The 26132-nt window shown below is 43.9% G+C and overlaps 1 pseudogene; it reads left to right on the top strand.

The window, feature by feature from the left end:
• The first annotated feature begins 1 nt into the window (after position 1).
• LOC129825770 (patatin-like phospholipase domain-containing protein 7) lies at positions 2-24554 on the top strand (annotated as a pseudogene).
• The last annotated feature ends 1578 nt before the right edge of the window (positions 24555-26132 follow it).

Raw genomic sequence — 26132 nt, 5'->3', positions numbered from 1 at the left:
TGCAATTCCTTTGTGTTTATTTGACTGCATGGAAAATAAACTGCATAGCGGGACTTCATATGTTTGTCTGTCAGTCCATTGAGCTCTGCGTGACAGTTGTTACCCAAATTGCCATATAGCCGACCGAGGTAAAGTTGGTTTTATATTCACACATTCGGACATTCAGACATTCGCCAAAATCAATTTAAAAAATCAATAAAGAATTCACCATTTGTCACAAAATCATCAAACTAGATATGATTTATTCTATAAATGTCTAGCATACTGTAATGAAACAGCAGGGAGCAGGTCTCGAACCCTCGACCTTCTAGCCCGAGGTCCGGCGCGCTATCGACTGGGTCGCAAAAGCATGCTCGTGTGGCAGTTTTGATTTCCGCGATTATAAACCCAGGGTCGTTACAATACTTTTACAATCTGTTTTGAGTAGAAATTCCAGTTTTGATTTAATAGAAATACATCACATCTATCAAATGCCATTAAAAGCCGTATAAATCAATAACGAATTCACTGTTTGTCACAGAAACATCAAACCATGTATGATTTATTCTATAAATGTCTAGCATACTTTTACAACCTTTGCTTTGAGTAGAAATTCCAGTTTTGATTTGATTGAAATACATAAAATCTCAAATATTGCATTTAAAGATGAAGAAATTAATAACTAATTCAGTGATTGTCGCAGAAAAAAGTTAAAATATGCATTTATTTGCAATAACTTTAAAGAAATGTTAATTTCAAGTGCAATTTGTTCTACATGAAGTTACACAATGTTTGCAAATAGTTATTTCTGCAAGGAATGTGAATTGAAAGGGATATGGTAATACCTAATACCTTCACAGAACAGCGCAAACTGGCTCTAACCAGAATAGAAAGAGGAGTGGGAGGCCCCGGTGCACAACTGAGCAAGAGGACAAGCACATAGAGTGTCTAGTTTGAGAAACAGATGCCTCACAAGTCCTCAACTGGCATCTTCATTAAATAGTACCCGCAAAACACCAGTCTCAATGTCAACAGTGAAGAGGCAACTCCGGGATGCTGGCCTTCTAGGCAGAGTTGCAAAGAAAAAGCCATATTATCTTTGTCCAGTAGACACTGGTCTGTTGAATGTCTAAAACCAACTTTACCTCGGTAAATAGCCGTCCACTGACTGGACCTATGAGCACCAATTTAATATCTGGGATTAAATGTAATTGATTGGAAATAGTCTTATTCTTCCATATTTCTTCAATAGATACATTAAGGCAAGGGAAACGTTCGTAGAGTGGTATGCCTGTGTTTTGTCAGTTTGTTGATCAAGCACAGCTAGGCAAAAAGTCCAGTTCTTGAAAACAATCCTGCAGTGCACCTGTTCAGTATTTTATGAACTTCGTTAGATCAGGCAAATTTGATATTTGATATACTCAGGTCTTATACAGGCCTTATTTGATTTGACTTTAAACCATTGTTATGCCTGTCATGAACAATCTGTTTACTTTGTGTAGTGTAGCCTCCTTGTTTGGGTGAGTCTATTCAAGTATGCAAGTGCAGTGGCCAGAGGGTGTCTGGTTACAGAGTGCAGCAGAAAGACACACTGTGGCAGTTCTGTGACTACAGCCAGTGAGTGATCCAGTGTTCTCATTTCTAATCTGTTTTGTTAGGGGAAGTTGCCTTAATTACTTTTTAGGAGTTCAATAATTCACACAATGCACCTTTAACCCCATTCCCTTCTGATTAGGCCTATCACTGTATGGAATGATTGAAGTGTGGGAGAAAGACTTGACATATTCTACAGTCTCTTCCACTGTGACCTTGTTTTGTTGTTGCCAGGAATGGATGACAAGGTGGATGACAAAGATGACAGCTGCAGTACATACCCAGTAATAAACCAAGTTATATGTCTCCTACCCACTCTGAGGCAATAGTCTACCCTGTCTAATATGCAGTCTTTGATTCCATTCCTCTATCTAACCTCCTAAATGCTTGGTCATGAATACACATCAGATGAATGTTGGTTTCCTTTTGTAGAGCCTGGTGCCTCCAGAATGCAACATTGGGTGGAGGACAGAACAGAGACTGCTATGCCATTGTCAGGTAGCTACCCAACACTTTCTTCTCCAGCACTTACTCTGCAAAAAATGCTTTTGTGGCTGTTCTTAGATCAGTGTAATGGATGTGAAATGGCTAGCTAGTTAGCGGGTACGCGCTAATAGCATTTCAATCGGTTACGTCACTTGCTCTGAGACCTGAAGTAGGGTTTCCCCTTGCTCTGCAAGGGCCGCGGCCTTTGTGGAGCGATGGGTAACGACGCTTCGTGGGTGTTTGTTGATGTGTGCAGAGGATCCCTGGTTCGCGCCCGTGTCTCCACATGCTATATCTATCTGGTGCTGGAGACAATGTTATTTCACCTCAATGAATAGGAAAATGACGAAGGTATTTGCAGTGATTGAAAGGAAATTGTATTCCATCTTTGACAAACATTTCGCCCGAACGTCATGAGGTGAAGTGATCTCCGCCATTACGATGCGTTTACAACTACATGTATTATGTATGTAAAATTTGTCAGTCAAATGAAAATGAAATGTATTTTGTTATAGGATGGGACAGATGTGGTTGTGAAGGAGGTGTTGCCAGGAGACACTGTCCATAGTCTGCTCAGTATCCTGGATGTCATCACTGTACGTTACGCTTTCCACTCTGTCATTTACCCTTTGACTCAACTAGTGCATGTTTTAATATCCGCTCCACTCTGATAAGTACCGAAGACACAGGAGGCTGGTGAGGGGCAAACGACTCATAGTAATGGCCGGAATGGAAAACCATGTGCTTGATGTATTTTATACCATTCCATTTATTCCATTCCAGCCATTACAAGGAGCCCGTCCTCTGGTTTAAAGTGACACCAGCCACCACTGAACTAAGCTAGAATGAATTCCTCTCGTCCTCTACCACCTTATGCATCCCAGGGTCACTCAGCCCCCTACAAGACTATCTGCCAGAGCTGCAGCCCCTTCTACCATACTGCGTCTTCCAGCTGCTGCCTTCCAGTGTGTGTTTGAGAAATACCCAGAGACTCTGGTCCGCGTTATCCAGGTACTGTTACTATCAATGACAGACTGTGTGCGTCCCACTACTTTTCCTAGGGTGTCCTAGGGTGTGTCCCACTACTTTTGACCAGGGCCCATCTGATTCAGTGCCATTTTGGATGTGATCTGTAGATCGGGAAATCAGCGATTATGTAATATCACTCAAATACTGGAGATTACACCCCTGACTGGTTTGTATGCAACTGAAACATTATTCTGTAGCTACACAGTTAACCGCAAGATACAAAAATCGCTGAGTATTTAGTATTTTCAGGGACACAGCCTGGCTGTACTCTGTTCTGCTCTCCCAAAGCAGTGGGGCCATTGTTACTTTTTGTTGTCCTTTCTAGATCATCATGGTGTGCCTGCAGAGAGTGACCTTCCTAGCCCTTCACAACTACCTAGGTCTCACCACCGAGCTCTTCAATGCAGTATGAGACACACACACATACATACATAGAGACCTCAATAATTGTCAAGTTGTCTAGGTGTTGAGCGCCGGATGCCATTTGTTTAATATGTTGAAACAGTATATTTGTTGAATAGAGTAGTTGAATGACAGAGGAATAAGGAATAGGAATAGGTTGATAACCACTTGAGCGCCGGACAATGTTCTCCAAAAAAGTGTTCCGAGGTGCCACCGAACCTCTTTTTCCCCCATGCATTCTGTGGTCAGAAAATATCCACAAAAAAAGAAGTCACCACTCCTACCAGAGTTAAACATGTAAATTGTGCTAAGCACTGGATGCAACATAATAAATAATTCCAAACATTACATACCAGTTGCGTCTTTAGGGTTGAACAATGAGCTGTTTGTATGTCGAGGACCCAAGCAAAGCTAAGCCCAAACATTTTATACCCATGCTTATCTGCCAGGTGTGCATGTAAAAGTAGTCCCTCCAGAAATCCTGGCTCAATTTTTTAGTTCCACCTTTGTTTTTGAGTTATCTGCCCTCTTGAGGCCTGGAGTTCTTTAAAGGAAGAGCTGCCATTGTGCTCATGTTTTGAGTGTTCTGTTTTTTTTGCAACAATAATGAAAGATGATCCGTGACTGGGTAATCTCGTGGGCAGACTACGTAAACATACATTGTATCATAGATCTGACAGACAGACACTGTATTTATACTATGGCTGCCGATAGCTAACGAGCAGCAATAGGTCTGGTGCTTGGGTTTTTCGACACTTGTTATTTGGACAAATTATGTTTTCGCAGGTTTTAGCATATTTTGAATTCTCAGAAGGGGTCGGGACATTCAGCCCATAGACTTTCCCATAACTTGCAAAGAGAGAGGGTGGAGCGCCTCGTTCTAGTTCCACTCCTCATTCTAGCATCTCTTAATCTCTTCTTTTAACATGTATGGACCCAGCAGCTGACCAATTACTCAAGACTTTAGTTCTGGGTTAACCTGAGATTAATGACTGGGTATTTCATCTTTGAAGGGAATGCATAAACCTGATGGTTCTCTGTGTGTGTTGTGTTTCAGGAGAGCCAGGCAGTCCCCTTGGTGGCAGTGTGATAGGTGAAGCCAACCCTGACAGGGGTCTACACAGACAGCACTCCCGGTCTGAAGAGGCTGGGCCTGAGAGAGGGGGTTCTCATAGACAGACTCAGTCTGAAGAGTCTGGCCATGAGAAGGGGCCTAGTGACACAGGTCAGTTATTATGGGATGGTCATCTCACTGGTCAGTCTCAGCATCATTGCATTGAATGATCATTTATCCTTTGGTTTTGCATATGTAATGCTTGTCGCCTGGAGGAGAAGAAGAGGACCAAGGTGCAGCGTGGTAAGTGTTCATATCATTTAATAAAATATTCAACACTAAACCAAACACGACAAATGCACAGTCCTGAAAGGTGACACAAACACTAAACCGGATACAACCACCCACAAACACAGGTGGGAACAGGCTACCTAAATATGATTCTCAATCAGAGACAATGAATGACAGCTGCCTCTGATTGAGAACCATATCAGGCCAGACATAGAAATACAACACAAGGACAACATAGAACACCAGACATAGAATGCCCAGCCAAACTCACGCCCTGACCAACCAAAACAGAGACATAAAAAGGATCTCTAAGGTCAGGACGTGACAGCATAGGGTTCCATAATTCAGGTAACTTTCTCTCCAAAAAACAAATCCCAGTTGAAAGATTCCTGAAATCAGGAGGGTATAAGCAGAAAATCTGGGAATCCTCCAACTGGGGTTTCTGGGAAAACGTGGCAATTTTGGGAAAGCTACTGGAAATGTGAAACTAGTCTGGATTATGTCTGGATTACATTTGGAACACTTTATCATGTAAATATTGATCCAGATGGATGAATGTGGAGGCTGTTATGTTATGTCACTATGAACAATGGTGGCTTTCTGGAAACACATACTCATGGTGTTGCTGTATACTCATGGTGTTGCTGTATGGTGTTTCAGATAATGGGGAGAGGAAGTGCTGTCTTTTAGATAGCAGCCCCACCACTAAAGGAAAGAGGTCTCACTCTCAGTCCACTCCTGTGGCAGTGTCAAGTAAGCATCCATTACCTCATGCACACACATACACACACACACACCTGTACTGTACAAGCCCTGCTCCGTGTGTTTGAATGCTCTCTCCTCACACTCTCAGGTGTCATGTCTGCTGACCTCAACATGACGTATCAGCGAGCCAGAATACGAGAAGCAGCAGCTAAAGCAGAGACACCACCAGAAATGATGTCATAATGTCAGGCATGCACTCTCTTATCTGCTTTAGCACATTAGTGTCAAGATCAATTCATTGTCATAGTTGATGAAAACACAAACACATCCCACCTCTCCTCTATAGTGTGCATGAGTACCGTCTGTCCAGTTGGCTGGGGCAGCAGGAGGACATCCACCGCATCGTTCTCTACCAATCAGACGATACCCTAACCCCCTGGACCCAGCGCTGCATCCGTCAGGCCGACTGCATCATCATTGTGGGACTAGCAGAGGCTGAGCCCACTGTGGGCGAGGTGCAAAACGCACAGCCTTTAAAAAAAAAAAATCTTTAACCTTTATTTAACTGGGAAGTCCCATTCAGAAGACCTCTTTTACAAGGGGAACCTGATGAAGGGCAGCTGAATAAAGAATCAACATATAAAACCTTATCTGCCTAATTGGAATTAGGATAGTCAAGGGACTACTTTGTTTAAAGCAATATCTTATCAAGGGGAATTACTGGTAAAGAGTAATGAGTGTGTTTGTGTGTGTGTGGATTAGTGAAGTGTAAAGGGATTCTTAATTAGTTTTTTTAGGTTTAACCCCTATTAAAGTAAGTCTGTTAATTAGGGGTTGAATGACTGATGCTCTAGCTTAATGAGGAAGGAGATTAACAAAGCTTGTCTCTTTTACCCTTTAGAGACAGACTTTACGGTATGTTGCCTGTAAAATAAACAATCTGGCAATATTTTTTAGAACCCAATTCATACAGTCCCATTTTGACCACATTCTCGCCAGGGTAAGCCTTTATGTCTCCTGTGCACATGCCGGCATGTTTAGGAGTATGAGTAGACGTGGGCCGATGTGGTCAGACATCTATTTTAATAAATCAACTGAATATACACCATCAAAAGAAATACATTATTCATTTGTTTTAAGAAACATTAGAAGAAAAATGAGATGCATTTTCAAAATAACAGAATGGCATATTTTGAGCTCAATTATGTTAAGGTTCTGTGCAGCCATGACGGCATCATCCAAATGAAATGTTATTTTGTTCATTTAAACAAACAAAACACACCTACCCTGATTACAGTCAACACCCATATATTTTATAGTAAGAATATAATGGAATATAACGGAATAAAATACAAAGAATATTTTTTCCACACACAACTGTCATATAAAAAAAAGAGGTGATATTTTGAAACTGAGCTCAAGGCAAGCTCATGATTTTTTAAATCCACGTATCGTGTCTTTTCTACCCTCACTCTGCTTTGTTAAGGAGCAGGCATACGGTCTTACATTGAGTCTCTTCATCATGATACCCATAGAAAAGAATAGCTTGTGATCATATTTCACAACCTCCACAGGCTTTTGGACTATTTAATTATCTGCTGTCTGATTGCTATGAAGGGATAATATTGATGGGCACCCAATCCCTCTTAAACAGTGTACTTCTTATAAAGCTACTACTGAATGTTTGAACACATATGGATCTGGTACAATAGTTTATTATTACATGATGGATAGGACATCGTGTGAGATGCAGCTTGTGACAGAAGACTTTAGAGTTTCACAGCTATTTGTATTTCCAGATAACATTTCCACCCAGCTGTCAGTGACATCATGACTTGGGATGTGTTCCAGATGGCTATGGGGCTCTGGTCCAAAGTAATGGCCTATATAGGAAATAGGGTGCCATTTGGAATACACGCTTAACTCCACTGTGGGTATGACCCTGTTGTCCCTGTGCTGTGGCCTCTGTCCCCTAGTTGGAGCGGATGCTGGAGGGCAGTGCTGTGCGGGCACAGAAGCAGCTGGTTCTGCTGCACAGGGAGGATGGTCCCCCGCCCTAGGGCACTGTTGACTAGCTCAACATGAGGAGCTGGATCTCCAAACACCTGCACCTCTCCTGTCCACACAGGGTCTTCTCCAAGAGGAGCCTGCCTAAACTGGTACTATATATATATATATATATATATATATATATGTGTGTGTGTGTGTGTGTGTGTGTGTGTGTATATATATATATATATATATATACACACACACACACCTACAAACAGGCACAGAGACACACAGGCAGGCACAGGCAACGCAAGCACACGCACACACACACTTTTCCAAGAGCATTGTGTCCAAGCTGGTACACACACACCTCAGCCAGAATAATCCCAGCTCCTCTCACTAGGGAATATTCAACCTACTTCTTGGTCTTGGTTCACTCTGCTTCACTGCTCATATGATGTAGGTCTTAGAAAGAAGCCTTTAAAGGACAGCCTAACCTAGTCTGCTTCCCAAATAGCACCCTGTTTCCTCTATAGAGTACTACATAGCACTCAAAAGTAGTGTACTAGGGAATAGGGTGCCAATTGGGATGAATCACTAATTTGCAGACTCTTCCCCTCTACCCCTGGTCTTGTGTTCCTGCTGTGGTCCTGTGTGGTCATCCCCAGAGAGAGATGTACGAGCGTGCTTTCCAGAAGCCTCCGGACCGCCACTCTGACTTCAGCGGTCTGGCCAGAGTACTGACAGGCAACACCATCACCCTGGTGCTGGGGGGAGGGGGTGCTAGGTACTGCTACTCTCTCTTTACCTCAGACTCCAGTGTAACATGCATGAACATGCAGCACCATCAGTAGGACTTTTGAAGCTGATTAGATATGTAATCTGCAGTAGTCATATTATGATTTCCATGCTGCATATTGTTACAACTCTGCAATTATATAAAGACCATTATTTAGTGATTTTAGTCACATGTAATGGTTTTTCCACATTTTTGCCTAACTTTACATTTATAGTATAGTGCTCTTAGCCTGTTTGCTCTGCATTACTCTCTCCTCTGTCTACCTTGCTGTGTTTCTGTGAGGCCTGTCTTTTGATTATGGCCTTTCTGTCTGTCTTGTCTACTTTCTGCTTCTCTTTCTTTTCTGCTCTGGCATGTCCAGGAGCTGGGTCAAGGTGGGTACTACTCACTCTAGTCCCCTAAATACTGCTCTACTTGAATGTCCACTAAAGGCTTCTTAGGCTGAACATCCCCCCCCTTTCCCCTTCTTTTACTCACACACTGACTGTGCTTATTGTACAGTGTTATTTTTTTGGAATCTGTAACCTAACCGTGGTCTGTGTTCCTCTATCCAGGGGCTGCTCTCAAGTTGGCATCCTGCGGGCGATCAACGAGGCAGGAATCCCTGTGGACATGGTGGGTGGAACCTCCATCGGCTCCCTGATGGGGGCGCTGTACGCTGAGGAGAAGAGCAGCAGCCGTATGAGGGTTCACGCTCGCGAGTGGGCCATGGTGAGTAGGTACAGGACCACAATGAAAATAAGTCAGTAGACTTTGTGTTTAGCATTTTTGATGATTTTTGATGTATGTATTGTTGTACTCCAGTGGCTGAGACAACTCTATATTTTAAATATGTCAAATAAAATTCAAGGAACTGTATTAAATGCATTAAAGAAGTTTACTGTATCTCTCTCCCCTCTCCATCCCTTGGACATGGGGTCCATCTTCAAGAATGTGTTCGACTTGACGTACCCTGTGACCTCCATGTTCTCTGGGGCTTCCTTCAACAGCATAAGCTCTGTCTTTAAGGACAAACAGATTGAGGTGAGACTGAGTAGGTTATACTGTAGTCCACTCCCAATGACAGGATTCCATGTCTAATAGTGACTGGTTAAAGAATAAGCCTCGTGCTGGTTTTTTTTGTGGTTAATATGACCACATGTCCTGAATTGTGCGGGACAGTCCTGCATTTTGGCCCTTTGTCCCATTTTATCAACAAATTCATACACCACTAATTTAGATGGGTTGATTTGTCCTGCATTTCAGTCAGACATTCCAACTTGTCTCTTGCATTCACATTGCACATATGAAAAGATATACAGTTCCTTCAGAAAGTATTCATAGCCCTTGATGTATTCCACATTTTGTTGCGTTACAGCCTGAATTCAAAATTGATTCAAACATTTTCTCACCCATCTACACACAATATCGCATAATGACAAAGTGAAAACATGTTTTTAGGAATTTTTGCAAATGTATTAAATTAAATACAGGAGTATCTAATTTACATAAGTATTCACACCCCTGAGTCAATACATGTTAGAATTACCTTTGGCAGTGATTACAGCTGGGAGTCTTTCTGGGTAAGTCTCTAAGAGCTTTGCACACCTGGATTCTACAATTTTTGCACATTATTCTTTAAAAAGTATTCATGTTCTGTCAAGTTAGTCATTGCTAGACAGCCATTTTCAAGTCCTGCCGTAGATTTTCAGTCAAAACTGTAACTAGGCCACTATTTATTATTAAATTTAAAGGAACATTTCAGTTTTTCTATTTCATATTCATCTCCAGCACCACCCCAACATCAACATGTGAAAATGGTGCATTTTTCTTGTAGTTAAATGTAGGGAACATTCAATGTTATCTTGGTAAGAAACTCCAGTGCATATTTGGCCTTGTCTTTAGGTTATTGTCCTGCTGAAAGTTGAATTTGTCTCCCAGTGTCTGTTGGAAACCAAACTGAACCAAGTTTTCCTCTGGGATTTTGCCTGTGCTTAGCTCTATTCCGTTTATTTTAATTTAAAAAAAAACTCCATAGTCCTTGTCGATGACAAGCATACCCATAACATGATGCAGGCACCACCATGCTTGAAAATATGAAGAGTTGTACTCAGTGATGTGCTGTGTTGGATTTGCCCCAAACATAACACGTTGTATTCAGGACATAAAGTTAAATTCTTTGCCACATTTTTTGCAATTTTACTTTAGTGTCTTATTGCCAACAGGATTCATGTTTTTGGAATATTTGTATTCTGTACAGGCTTCCTTCTTTTAGTTCCCCAGAGCTTAGACAGTTTGTTTATAAATAGTACAACGGGATAAAGTGGGAGCAGGTGAGTTCAGCTGTGTATTGACAGGGGTCGCATTTCATATTGAAAGTCAAGTGTTTTTTTGCTTCAATAGAGTGATCAGGGACATGCAACTATAGTTTTCCTTCAAAGAAAACGAATTAGTGCAACACATTTGGCCAAAAAATAGCTTAATTTTCATCAGATGACAAGTAAAATGAGCTTTCAATGAAAAAGCAAGGTATTTTTTGCGAAAACAATTCATGTCCATCATATTTCTAGAGCGTTGTCTGCTGATAGAATGCCATTTCATGAATTCTCATCCAAGTGGAAAAGTGCAGTTGAAGCACAAAATGAGTCTGATGCTGACCAGAAATTCCAATAAGAAGCATTTTAGATCTGTTTTTACAAAACACAGCAAGATATTCTATACTTCTGTGTTAACGCGACCTCTTGACTTGCTAGTTATCTAAGTAAGCAGCTGAATTAATAAGGTTACAGAGCATCATATTGTGTTAGCTTTCTGCCGTGTTTAAGAAGTCAAAACCCTTGAAACCATCAAATCCTCCTCTCCACCCTCTCAGGGTGTTACGAGTCCCGCCGAGGATGGTGCCTCTTCCCGTTCGGGCGGCGCTCGGCGGTCGTCGTCTCCGGTCTACTAGCTGCCACCGATCCCCTTTTCTGTTATCCTTTTAGTTTGTCTAATTTGTTTCACCTGTTGTATGTTTAGATTAGGGGTTATTTAAACCCAGTTTGCCCGCTCCCTTTTGTGCGGGCTTGATTTTCTGTTTCGTGTTTGTGGTGTGTATTTTGTGGATTTCGTCATTCTATTGATGTTGGACATTTTTTCTTTACGCGCCCAGTGTTTAAAGTGGCGTCACCGTTTTGTAGGTGATTACGTGAAGGAAATAAATTCCACCTTTTGTAAGAGATTCCTGCTCTCTGCACCTGACTCTTGTTTCCACCACTGGAATTGTTACAGAAGCCCGCAAAAAAAGGAATGGAGTCAGCAGAAGCAGCAACCACCCCTCTCCCATCGATGGAGGAGCGTGTCCAGCATCACACCGCCGTTCTCCATCGAATAGGGACAGCAATGGACATGATGATGGAGAGGATGGAACGATGGGAGAGGAGTGGTATCCCGACTACAACCCCAGCTCCTTCCCAGACGGGGCAACCTTCCCCATCAACGTCAGCATCAGGTTCGGGTGCATTGCGTCTTGCGCTCCCAAGGGAGTACGATGGAGCGGTGGCTGGGTGCCAGGGGTTTTTGCTCCAGTTGGAGCTCTACTTGGCCACTGTTCGTCCGACTCCCTCTGGAGAGGAGAGTGTTAGCCTCCTCATCTCCTGTCTGACTGGTAGAGCCCTGGAATGGGCTAATGCGGTCTGGAACGGCCCAGACTCTGTTCGGGACAACTACCCAGAGTTCACTCGCCGCTTTCGGGCCGTATTTGACCACCCTCAGGAGGGCCGAGCGGTGGGTGAGAGACTGTTTCACCTCAGACAGGAGACGAGGAGTGCGCAAGACTTCGCTTTGGAGTTCCGGACCTTGGCTGCTGGCGCGGGGTGGAATGACAGGGCCCTGATGGACCATTATCGATGTAGCCTTCGGGAGGACGTCCGTCGGGAGCTAGCTTGTCGAGACACTACGCTCTCTCTTGATGAGTTAATTGACATGTCTATTCGACTGGACAACCTGCTAGCTGCCCGCGGGCGTTCAGAGGGGGTCCTGTCCGTTCCACCTCCCAGTCCTCCCACTTCAACCCCGATGGAGTTGGGAGGGGCTGCATCTAGGGGGGCCAGAGGAGGTAGCTACTCTTGCACCTATTGTGGCAGGAGAGGACACACTTCAGACCGGTGTTGGAGGAGCGCCTCTGGGAATGGAGATGGCAGGCGGAATACTCCTCGATCACCCCAGGTGAGTAGGCACAAGACTCACCCAGAGCTTCCTGTCGGTCACATGTTTTTGATTATTTTCTTCCCTGCGTTTTTCCCTTCTCTTCAGCATAAGGCGCTCGTAGACTCAGGCGCAGCTGGGAGTTTTATGGATCGCGGTCTAGCCCGTAAGTTGGGTATTCCGTTGGTACAGATAGACCCTCCTTTCCCTGTGCACTCCTTAGATAGCCGACCGCTAGGGTCAGGGCTGGTCAGGGAGGCCACGATTCCGCTGGACATGGTAACACAGGGGGATCATAGGGAGCAGATTAGTTTCTACCTTATTGATTCACCTGGGTTTCCAGTGGTGTTGGGGGTTCCTTGGCTAGCCATTCACAATCCCCTCATTTCCTGGAGACAGGGAGCTCTTCAGGGGTGGTCAGAGGAGTGTTCAGGTAGGTGTGTGGGAGTTTCCATCGGTGCCACCTCGGTGGAGAGTCCAGACCAGTTTTCCACTGTGCGCATTCCCCCAGAATATGCCGATTTGGCTATCGCTTTTAGTAAAAAGAAAGCGACTAAATTACCACCTCATCGACGGTGGGATTGTGTGATAAACCTCCAGGTGAACGCTGCACTTCCCAGGAGTCATGTGTACCCCTTGTCACAGGAGGAGACGTTGGCTATGGAGACATATGTCACGGAAGCTCTGAGACAGGGGTTCATTCGGCCCTCCATGTCACCCGTCTCCTCGAGTTTCTTTTTTGTGAGAAAAAAGGAGGGAGGACTGCGTCCGTGCATTGATTATCGAGGTCTAAATTCAATCACAGTGGGATTTAGTTATCCGCTACCTCTCATCGCTACGGCGGTGGAATCATTCCACGGAGCACGTTTTTTCACAAAACTGGATCTTAGGAGCGCGTATAATTTGGTGCGTATTCGGGAGGGAGACGAGTGGAAAACAGCGTTTAGTACCACATCAGGCCACTATGAGTACCTCGTCATGCCGTATGGGTTAAAGAATGCTCCAGCCGTTTTCCAATCCTTTGTAGATGAGATTCTCAGGGACCTGCACGGGCAGGGTGTGGTAGTGTATATTGATGACATCCTGATCTATTCTGCTACACGCGCCGCGCATGTTTCCCTGGTGCGCAGGGTTCTTGGGAGGCTGCTGGAGCATGACCTATACGTCAAGGCTGAGAAATGTGTGTTTTCCAAACAAGCCGTTTCCTTCCTGGGTTATCGCATTTCCATGTCAGGGGTGGTTATGGAGTGTGATCGCGTTAACGCCGTGCGTAATTGGCCGACTCCAGCCACGGTAAAGGAGGTGCAGCGGTTTTTAGGGTTTGCCAATTACTACCGGAGGTTTATCCGGGGTTTTGGCCAAGTGGCGGCCCCCATTACCTCACTGCTAAAGGGAGGGCCGGTGCGTCTACAGTGGTCGGCCGAGGCTGAGAGAGCTTTTAACCAGTTGAAGGCACGTTTCACTGAGGCTCCCGTGTTGGCGCATCCGGACCCTTCATTAGCGTTCATAGTGGAGGTGGATGCGTCCGAGGCTGGTGTTGGAGCCGTGCTATCACAGCGCTCGGGCACGCCACCGAAGCTCCGTCCCTGTGCTTTCTTTTCTAAGAAGTTGAGTCCGGCGGAGCGGAACTATGATGTGGGGGACAGGGAGTTACTAGCTATGGTAAAAGCCCTGAAGGTGTGGAGACACTGGCTTGAGGGGGCTAAGTACCCTTTTCTCATCTGGACTGACCATCGCAATCTGGAGTATATCCGAGAGGCGAGGAGATTGAATCCGCGTCAGGCGAGGTGGGCCATGTTTTTTACTCGTTTTAGATTTACGATCTCTTACCGACCAGGTTCCCTCAACACAAAGGCCGACGCGCTGTCTCGTCTCTATGACACGGATGACCGGCCCATCGATCCGACTCCCATCCTTCCCGCCTCATGTCTGGTGGCTCCGGTGGTATGGGAGGTGGACGCGGACATCGAGCGGGCGTTGAGGGTAGAACCTGCGCCGTCCCAGTGTCCGACGGGCCGTAGGTACGTACCGCTTGGTGTTCGTGATCGATTGATTCGGTGGGCTCACTCAATACCTGCTTCGGGTCATCCGGGGGTGGAGAGGACAGTGCGTGGTCTTAGAGGGAAATACTGGTGGCCCACCTTGGCTAAGGACGTGAGACTCTATGTCTCCTCCTGCTCGGTATGCGCTCAGAGTAAGGCTCCTAGGCACCTACCAAGGGGGAAGTTACAACCCCTTCCGGTTCCACAACGGCCATGGTCTCATCTATCAGTAGATTTTTTGACGGATCTTCCTCCGTCTCAGGGGAACACTACCATTTTGGTCGTTGTGGATCGGTTCTCTAAGTCCTGTCGTCTCCTCCCATTGCCTGGTCTCCCTACGGCCCTACAGACTGCGGAGGCTCTATTTACCCACGTCTTCCGGCATTATGGGGTGCCGGAGGATATCGTATCTGATCGAGGTCCCCAGTTCACGTCCCGGGTATGGAGGGCGTTTATGGAGCGTCTGGGGGTCTCGGTCAGCCTTACCTCTGGGTATCACCCCGAAAGTAATGGGCAGGTGGAGAGAGTGAACCAGGAGGTGGGTAGGTTTCTGAGGTCGTATTGCCAGGACCGGCCAGGAGAATGGGCGAGGTACGTCCCGTGGGCGGAGTTGGCCCAGAACTCACTCCGCCACTCATCTACGAACATGTCGCCTTTCGAGTGTGTACTGGGGTACCAGCCGGTCCTGGCTCCGTGGCACCAGAGCCAGACTGAGGCTCCTGCGGTGGAGGAATGGGTACAGCGCTCTAGAGAGACCTGGCGAGCGGTCCAGGACTCTCTTAAGCAGGCCAGTGAACGGCAGAAGAGGAGCGCTGACCGCCACCGCAGTGAGGCCCCTGTGTTTGCACCAGGGGACAGGGTCTGGCTCTCGGCCCGAAACCTGCCCCTCCGCCTGCCCTGCCGGAAGCTGGGGCCGCAGTGTGTGGGGCCATTTAAAGTCCTGAGGAGGATAAACGAGGTGTGTTATAGGTTACAACTTCCCTCTTACTATCGTATTAACCCCTCGTTTCATGTGTCTCTCCTCAGGCCGGTGGTAGCTGGTCCCCTGCAGGAAGGTGAGGTGCCGGAGGTCCCTCCTCCCCCTCTCGACATCGAGGGGTCCCCGGCGTATAGGATCAGAACTATTCTGGACTCAAGACGCCGGGTGAGGGGCCTGCAGTACCTCGTGGACTGGGAGGGGTACGGTCCGGAGGAGAGATGCTGGGTACCGGTGGGGGACATCTTGGATCCGTCCCTGTTGAGGGACTTTCACCGCCTCCATCCGGAGCGCCCTGCTCCTCGTCCTCCGGGTCGTCCTCGAGGCCGGAGTCGGCGCGCTGCGGGAGCCGCGCGTCGGGAGGGGGGTACTGTTACGAGTCCCGCCGAGGATGGTGCCTCTTCCCGTTCGGGCGGCGCTCGGCGGTCGTCGTCTCCGGTCTACTAGCTGCCACCGATCCCCTTTTCTGTTATCCTTTTAGTTTGTCTAATTTGTTTCACCTGTTGTATGTTTAGATTAGGGGTTATTTAAACCCAGTTTGCCCGCTCCCTTTTGTGCGGGCTTGATTTTCTGTTTCGTGTTTGTGGTGTGTATTTTGTGGATTTCGTCATTCTATTGATGTTGGACATTTTTTCTTTACGCGCCCAGTGTTTAAAGTGGCGTCACCGTTTTGTAGGTGATTACGTGAAGGAAATAAATTCCACCTTTTGTAAGAGATTCCTGCTCTCTGCACCTGACTCTTGTTTCCACCACTGGAATTGTTACACAGGGTTGGCCGTCTTAGGCTCTGCACACTCCTGGATTGCATCCTACCTGGCAGGTCGCTCCTACCAGGTGGTGTGGAGAGGATCTGTGTCTGCACCACGTACTCTCACTACTGGTGTCCCCCAGGGCTCGATTGTAGGCCCTCTGCTCTTTTCTTTTTACACCAAGTCACTTGGCTCCGTCATATCCTCACATGGTTTCTTCTATCATTGCTATGCGGACAACACTCAACTTCTCCTTCCCCCCTTCTGACACCAAGGTGGCAGATATCTCAGCTTTAGGGCTGACCCTATTTAGTCGAGTGGTCGATTGTTTGGTCAATAGGCTGGTGGTCGACAGATTTCTTTAGTTGAGCAGTTGCATTTTTTTTTTTTTTTTTATCATGGCACACGAGACACCTGTCTGATTCGTGCCCATCTCAGTGGACTGACTAATCCATTGCGGAGGCCACGGGGATGGCAAAGTCATCACTCTAAGACAGGCATTGGCAATGTAAGGCATGCGTGCTACGAGGGTATTTGCCTCTGCACACCTATAAATGTTATAAAATTGAGAAAATAAGTGAAATTGCATTTGTTTCAATTGCATTGGTTCTCCATAAATGGCTACTGCTTTGGACATGATACCGTTTGTGAGAGAGTATTCCTTAAGCCTACGGTATGTGTGAAGATAATGTGTCTTGGGTGTAATTTTCAAATGTTGAGTCAAGGAGGGCTTTGATGCACAAGGCACATCTCTCTCCAGAATGCACTCTTTCCGCCAATTTGTGTGCATTCCTTGTTTCATAACTGCATTGTGTGAACTGTTTTCCCTTTGATTGTTAGTTTGATTGTCTATCAATTCACCATTACATATGTCGTGACGTGACTATCATTAATGTGTTGATGGTTATTTTATCAATTCAATTAACTAGGTTTAACTATTACGTGATTAAATTAATCATGTAACAATTAACTCATTAGCAATCTTGGGGCACCACAGAAGTTTGTTTAATGAGTTACCATTTCCCAAATTAACTCAAGCATATATCGGAATATCGTTATCATACCAGTCATTCATCAATCATTTATTACCTCATATCAGTCTCATTCTGAACGTCATTGATTTCAAATCTGCACGAACCCTAGTCTAAATGATGACTCAGCGATACACAAATTGGCGTAATTATTTATTTCTTTACTAACTAACTGATCACACAGAATTACATAAACACACACACAGGATAGATCATATGTTGAACTGATTACTAACATAATACAATGAAAAGTCCCTAGTGGACTAACCCGATATGACAGCTTCTTAAACAATAGAGAGGGGGTGGGGACAGAAAGAGCGGGAAAGAAATCATACATACAGCTGGAAACCTATGCTCGAGATTATGAACACTTTGCACATGAACGACCGCTCATTCAAAAATAATTTTAATGTATATATATACACTTGTATGTCTTTGTTGTCTGTTGAAACCACTCGATCCGTCTACAGCGAGTAGTTCGATGCAAGTCTCTGGTTGTTCACCAGAGGTCACAATGTCCTTAGTAGTTGTAGAAGGCTTTCTTTGTCTCTGAGTGTTCGTTAGACTGGATACATCAAAGGTACATACACGGTGGTCCTCAGTCGAGTTTACTAGGCTACCGGTGTTTAAACAGCTGCAGACTGAATGTTCCGGTATATTCCCTATCCTCTTCACTCGCAAGTTCCAGAGGGTCCCACCATTTTCTGGTCTTGTAGTTTTAAACCATTTGTCACATATTCAGCTCATGCTGCACGTATGCTGGTCTGGTAGTTTTAAACCATTTTACACGCCAGTAGCAACCCGACAATGTACTGGTCTAGTGGTTGACTATTCAGGGTACAGATAGAACCACTTTACACACCGGCAGCAACCCGGCATGTTTTGGTCTGATATGTTAATTCTTTATGAGTCCTTTACAAGCACTCTGGCAAAATGGACGTTCCATCCTTTTGGCATAATGTCTGTGCTCACGTGGGTGTCGTTACTGACTGGGTAAAACTTCATTTGAAAAACAATTATCTAATTTAGAAGGCTAAAATCACATTTCATCTTCTCACAAATAGATTTATATTTAATCATATAAAGTTTTTCAACATTTTAGATGTAACTGACAAATATATTGTGAAAACTCAAAGTTAATGTTTCTGTTATAATGTCTTTAATGATATCACAAAACAATGAATTATCTGACATGATTGTTCTTTAAGTCCCTCCCGACCATTTCCCATATTCTTTGTATTAGAAATATTGTTTATTATCCACTTTTGGATGTTGGGAGTTTTGGCGGGAAGAATCGATTTGTAACAAAATAGTTATTTCCCCTCAATTCTGCATGGCAAGGGAGAGAAAGTTCCTGCAAGGAGAGGGGGGGTCTTGAAACCTTTGATCTCCACCCAGGAGGGCAAGTCATGACACATCACCAGTAGGCCTAGTACATTTACCGTTAATTCCCATCATTTCTCATCTACAATGTTTGTTTGGTTATGATAACTTCTGTTAATGCATTCAATATACAGTATTATTATTATTATTATAACAGTTGTTTACCGTTCTCATTGTCGGAGTGGACACGTTTGTTGGTGGGGCTCACGACTTATGCTACACTTGTGAGAAACAAGTTTTGGTTTATTTCATTCTATTTACGAGTTTTGTAAATGTATTCCTTATATTCTGTTTGGAGCACTCCTGTCAATGTTGAGTCAGGGCGCACACCTGATTACGCAGAAGTAGGCCTATAGACTACCGGGCCTGTGCGCAAATGAATAAATCTGCCCATTTGGGGATTTCTGATTCTTAACTCACCACCACTAATGAGCTGTGGAGCTTGGTAAAGTATTCTTTCTCCTCCTCAAACAGCAAGTAAACAAAGTCTGTCTTTATATCCATTGAGAATGACAATACGTCCTCAATGTATTTGAAAAACATTTCCAGCTCGCTCTTTCAAAAACCAATGAGCCTCAGTGTGAAAGGGAAAAATGTAATTCTCTGATCCAGTGGAAACTTAATCAAATACCTGGTTACTTCTTATCCCTTGCGCAAATACAGCCATGTCTGTCTAGAGCTCACCTGCTCAGGACACTCTGAGGGCCCAGAATAGTTTATACAATGTTGCAAGTTTGCTAGTGGATGCTGCTGGGCCTTATCCAGTTGATACAATGTTGCATGTTCGTAGCAGACAGGCTAGAGAGAGTAGAGATAAATGTATGGAGTAAAAAGTATATACTTTTCTTTAAGAATGTAGTGAAGTAAAAGTTGTCAAAAATATAAATAGTAAAGTACAGATACCCCAAAAATTACTTAATTAGCACTTTATAGTATTTTTATTTAAGTACTTTACACCACTGATAGAATATTTATTTATATCAGGATATTCTACCTGAAATGTTTTTATTGGTTGGCTTTATGTAGGCAATTTTAGTTGGCAAGAGAACAAAAACATGTTATTATAATTGCATAATGACAGAATCTGCAAAGGCCAACAGGAGCGGGAGGAAGGGGCGGGTCGGGAACAGTTTTTTTTTCTGGTTAGGCTATCTTGATCTCTGGCTCCCTTTTGAGTAATATGTGTCTTAATTATTTATTCAAACAGTGTGCTTAAAGTATCAGACAAGCCCAGTGCATTGTTGGTATGTCTACAGTGCATTCAAAAACTATTCAGACCCCTTGACTTTTTCCACATGTTGTTACGTTACAGCCTTATTCTAAAATTGATTAAATGTTTTTTCCCTCATCAATCAACACACAATAACCCATGCCCCCTTTAATAAACCATCTCCTTTTTTTCTGCCATTTTTAACCGACTCAAGCTTACCCTCTTCCTCTCTGTCTCTCTTCTTCCCTCCATTCCTCCTCTGTATTTATTCCAAGCATACATATACTTATGATAATACTGCACTTCTCCTGACATACATCTTGTTCTTGCCTTCTCAAGGGATGTCATTTAACCGGCTGTCACAATCTCTGTACAATCTGCACAAACCCCTCGGGATGTAGCACTCAACAGTGCATCCCACTTGTAAAGCAGCTGTTTCGTCTTGATGTTCTTATTTATCAATAGCTACCGCGACACTTTTCCATTTCGACAGTTGCTATCCATTGGAGTGCTGCGATTTAGATTATCACAATTCTGGGGCGGGGCTTAGCGAAGGGTCAATTGGAGGCCGCATTTTATGCATTTCTATAATGATATTCAATAGGCTACATCTGTCGGTACAAACTTAGGATGTCAGTTACATTTTTATTGTGCTCTTACCCTATTCAAATTTACATAAGGTCAAACAAGATAAGGTGAAATCCTCTGTGTGGTGGTTTTAGATGATCCTCTCTTAATTTCCCTTTCCCCCTCTTGCTTCTCCTACTGTCCTAGGACCTGTGGATCCCCTAACTCAACGGATATCACTGCTTCATCCATGAGGTTTCACACTGACGGTCTGTCTGGGTTTACTCTCTGTCTATGTCCCTATGTAGTATACTACTTTTGACCAGGTCCCTTAGGGTTCTGGTTAAAAGTAGTTCACTATCAAATCTTATTTTATTTGTCACATGCGCCGAATACAACAGGTGTAGGTAGACCTTACTGTAAAATGCTTACTTACAAGCCCTTAACCAACAATGCAGTTCTAAGAAAATAGAGTTAAGAAAATATTTACTAAATAAACTAAACTAAAGTATAGTGAATAACTTGCATGTGATGTACAGTACACAGTAGATGCCATGGTTATTGGTCAGTCTTTACCTCTGTCTCGCTCTCTGTATATAGCTGACGTAGCTCGCTCCATGGGGACCAAAGTAGTGATTGCCATCGACATGGGCAGCCAGGACGAGACTAACCTCACCAACTACGGCGACTCGCTGTCTGGCTGGTGGCTACTATGGAAACGCTTCAATCCCCTGTCAGAGAAAGTCCAGGTGAGTAAGGGGGCTGCTAGATAGCCCAGTATACTTCAGGGTTATTTAGTTGACAATGAGTAATCTCTCGGTTGTTGATCACAACAGATCTATCTAGACTGTTTTGAGTGCTCCCTCCTGTTTACCAGGTATTAGTCCGTTTTTGGACATTTTTCTGGGTAAGCCCTGTAATTGGATTCCTGTCATTGTTGTTTGGAGACCCCTGCTACTTTCCTTTGCTTGCGTAAGCGTGGAGGCCTACCTGCACTCCCATGTATTTGTGTGCTCTAATTCACTATAAAGATCCTGAACATGGCTGAGATCCAGTCCAGGTTGGCTTATGTCTGCTGCGTTCGTCAGCTGGAGTTGGTTAAAGACAGTGAGTACTGCGAGTGCATCCGGCCGCCCATCGATCACTATGGCACCTTGGAGATTGGCAAGTTCGACGAGATCGCTGTGATTAGCCCTGTTTCTCACTGGCGGCATCCCAAATGGCACCCTATTCCCTATATAGTGCGCTGCTTTTGACCAGAGCCCATAAAGTAGTGCACTATGTAGAGAATAGGGTGCCAGTTGGGACATAGACACCTTAGCTGTGTCATCATGATCTCACCTAATCCCCCTTTCTCTGTCTCTGTGTCAGGAGGTGGGCTACCAGCACGATAAGACAATGTTTGACATGGGGAGTCGTAGTGGAGTTGTGGATAAGATGATGAAAGACAGACATCAAGAGGAATTTCACAAGACCAAGAGCTGCAATGTGAGTTAGCAAGTTACACAGACAGCTTCCTGACTGCACCACATCTAGTTTCTATTTCAGATGTGTTGCACCAGCTTTTCCAACCCTTACTCCGACCCTTGCGCACCTCTGGCTCATGTTGTTTTGATATGGTTTTTACTGTCATTTCTGACTGATTGCTTCCAACACTCGCTGTTAGGAACCTGTTATGAACTGGAGTGTAGCAGTTTTCTCATTTACAGTAGCAACGGTCATCAAAATTGTTAAAAGATTTTGAAAACAATTCTAATAAATGCAACAGTTGGACAATGGATGTAGATTCTCCAAACTTTTTGAATTTTTATAATCCATCAGATATTGACAAAGATTCTAAGAACACATGATGAGATGTTACTATCCTTTGTGCAAGCACTTCCAAGAACAGTGAACAGTGAGACTGGTGAAATTTGGGGAACGCATCGTCAGTAGTGTACCTTTGGTTCCTAGGGTGTTTCGGCCTTTCACACTATACACCCTCCCCAAAGGCGGCCAGCGACAGGGTGATCAATCCTACGCTTGCGTCCCATTCCCAATTAGTCATAGGAGTTGTCTTGTTGTTGATAGCCAACATCCCATGGGACTATGCATGGCAGGGGCGTCTTCCTCCCTGAGTCAAGCATTGTTGACCGCATACCTCCTGGCCCTCTCACTTTGGGGCCCAGCTGGGGTCTTTCTAATAAATTCTAATTCTAATAAATGCAACAGTTGGACAATGGATGTAGATTCTCCAAACTTTTTGAATTTTTATAATCCATCAGATATTGACAAACATTGTATTGGCACAGACAAATAATGAATGGAGTTCAGGGATTTTGGTGGGAATTCAGGTATTACATTTGTCAAATTTCACTTTTTTTCTTAGAATGCACTCACATATAAATTGTCTTATTGTATCAGGTATTTTTTTTAAATATTGTGGGTTAAAATAAAGAAAATGATATGTACCTAATTTGCATGAATAAACAGGCTGTATTTACACATATTAATACGTTAACATAAAGAAGTGGAACATGGCTGCAACCACCATATCACTATAATCGTTGCTAATTTACAGTCGCCAATAAATGTTCCTTTGGACTTCTTTGACTTAGCCTAGGTCCCAGCCTGTTTCTGCTCTCTTGCCAATTCCCTATTGAATTGTCATGCCAATTGTTTGCCGTGACAAGGAGTTGGTAAGATGGCAGAAACAGATTTGAGACCAGGCTATTATTGACTGCCTTTTGTGATCCTCGGTCTGTGTGTCTCTCAGGTGGTCACATGTCCCAATGCCTCCTTCACTGACCTGGCAGAGATTGTCTCTCGAATTGAGCATGTCAAACCAGTCCTGGTGAGAGGGACGGACACACACACCTAATGTACCTTTCTGATTCCTGTGTTTTTCGCTCTCCGTCCCTCAGTTATCAGACGATTACCAGATGGACTCGGATGATTACCAGACGGACTATGATGATTACCAGACGGACTATGATGAGGAGGCCAGAGAAAGTGCTCTCTCTGACTTTGACATGTCTAATCCCAACAGTGGAGTGGAACACACAGAGGGGGAGGAGACTGCAGACACAGCTGACACAGTATGTACAAGTTTGAGTTCCAATTGGTCCCCTATTCCCATTCGGAATGCACACGTAGACCCACTGAAGCAGGATCCAGTATTACCTTTACTAAAGTTATGCTAACTGCTAAATAAACAAAGAACCAAGGAATTCTCAAGAAGAAAAAAATAAAGTCAAGAGATCAGTTTTACAGAAACATTGTTTTCCTTTTTTAATCTCCTACAACTACTCACCTCTTTTCATTCTGTTTCATGTTATCTCTCCATCTTCCTATCGCAGGATGAAGAGATTCAGATCAGGGTCCGACATCACCAAACCAAACGACCACCAAACCGCTCAGTGTTGATGATGCATAACATCCATCATATTCATGATGTACTGTTTCTCTGTCCGGTTGACAGTGGTCCTTAATGCCAGTCTAGACATTATTATTATTATGTTAGGATGTTTATCATTTTTCAGCTGTTATGTTAAGGTTAGGTTGTATTATGATCAAGGTCATAACATTTACATTTCATTCATAATACTTTTGGTTGCATGAAACTATATGAAGAGAAGTTGTACAATGCAATGTTTTACTCAATTTATTTTTGTTGCCATGTGTGTCTTTCACATTCATGGTGGTAACAGAACAGCTCCTTTCTGATTCATCGATTGATAGTGATTGATTGTAGCCAGTACCAATAATTTATTAATGGAGCTGGAAGCCTGACCTGGGGGCAACTATGATAAAGGAAATATTAAATCTTATTAGATTGGGTTGCAAAACAATCTTATCATTCTTCTAGTATTAACATTATACATGGTATTGTTGTTTTACAGTGAATGTATTACTTTAATTATGTAGAATATGTATTGTTATTTACATTGTTAGAAAGGACACTGTTGAGTGCCATATTATCAGGGATTTGGTGTGTGATACCTAACAGTAGTTGTATTTTTTTTCTCCTTCCCTTTCTTTAGATTACTAGAACGTTTTAGTCGGGGTTATGTAACATCTGTAGTACACTACTAACAATAAAAGGTGGAAGAGTAGCAGAAAATAGTTCATACTTTGATATGATTTTGCAAACACTATGGTTTTGTCCTTTATGATTTGAAAACGGATGATTTAACCCATAAGAGTCTAAGCCCAGTCTAAGGGAGGTTGTACTAAGCTATATGGAATTGTTTTAATGAGGTCATACCATCATTTAGCTATTCGATGTGGAATTATAAGATGCCTGGAAGTATAAAAAAAAAAATATAAACAAATGATTGTGGGCCTTACTGCTATTAGCCCATATAAACACATTGAATAACAGATTCACTACATGGAACAGATAGTACCCTAAAAAATGAAAAGGAAGTTTGTTCTGAAGTGTCTGTCCTATATCTGAGAGGTATACAGTATTAGAAAGATGTCCCAAAAAAAAGAAAAAAAAAGTTTTCTATGCCTGTAACCCCTTATTTTTTTGTCACTAAACAGTCTTCATACAGTGCCTTTGGAAAGTATTCAGACCCCTTGACTTTTCCCACAATTTGTTACGTTACAGGCTTATTATAAAATGGATGCAATTGTTTTTTCTTCCCTCATCAATCTACACACAATACCCCATAATGACAAAGCCAAAACAGGTTTAGACATGTTTGCTAATTTATAAAACACATAGGTATTCAGACCCTTTACTCAGTACTTTGTTGAAGCACCTTTGGCAGCGATTACAGTATTGAGTCTTCTTGGGTATTACGCTACAAGCTTGGCACACCTGTATTTGGGGAGTTTCTCCCATTGTCTGTAGAGCCTCTCAAGCTCTGTCAGGTTAGATGGGGAGTGCTGCTGCACAGCTATTTTTATGTCTCCAGAGATGTTCGTTCGGGTTCTAGTCTGGGCTCTGGCTGGGCCACTCAAGGACATTCAGAGACTTGTCCCGAAGCCACTCCTGCGTTGTCCTGTTGGAAGGTGAACGTTCGCCCCAGCCTGAGGTCCTGAGCGCTCTGGAGCAGGTTTTCATCAAGGATCTCTCTACTTTGCTCCGTTCATCTTTGCCTCAATCCTGACTAGTCTCACAGTCCCTGCAGCTGTAAAACATCTCCACAGCATGATGCTGCCACCACCATGCGTCACATTAGAGATGGTGCCAGGTTTCCTCCAGATGTGACGCTTGGCATTCAAGCCAAAGAGTTCAAACTTGGTTTCATCAGAACCAGGGAACCAGTCAGGCATTAAGTGCTCAAACCACCTGGTTTATAATTAAGCAATAAGGCCCAAGGAGGTGTGGTTTGTGGCCAATATACCACGGCTAATGGCTGTTCTTATGTACGACGCAACACGGAGTGCCTGGATACAGCCATTAGCCGTGGTATATTGACCATATACCACTAACCCCTGAGGTGCCTTATTGTTATTAACTATTATTAACTGGTTACTAAGGAAATTAGGGCTCCCGAGTGGCGTAGATGTCTAAGGCACTGCATCTCACTGCTAGAGGCGTCACTACAGACCTTGGTTCGATTCCAGGCTGTATCACAACCGGCCGTGATTGGGAGTCACATAGGGTGGCCCACAATTGGCCCAGCGTCGTTGGGGTTAGGTCGTCATTGTAAATAAGAATTTGTTCTAAACTTACTTGCCTAGAAGG

Source organism: Salvelinus fontinalis, chromosome 28 (assembly GCF_029448725.1).
Source record: "Salvelinus fontinalis isolate EN_2023a chromosome 28, ASM2944872v1, whole genome shotgun sequence".
NCBI lineage: Eukaryota > Metazoa > Chordata > Actinopteri > Salmoniformes > Salmonidae > Salvelinus > Salvelinus fontinalis.
This window is presented reverse-complemented; position numbering and strand designations above follow the sequence as displayed.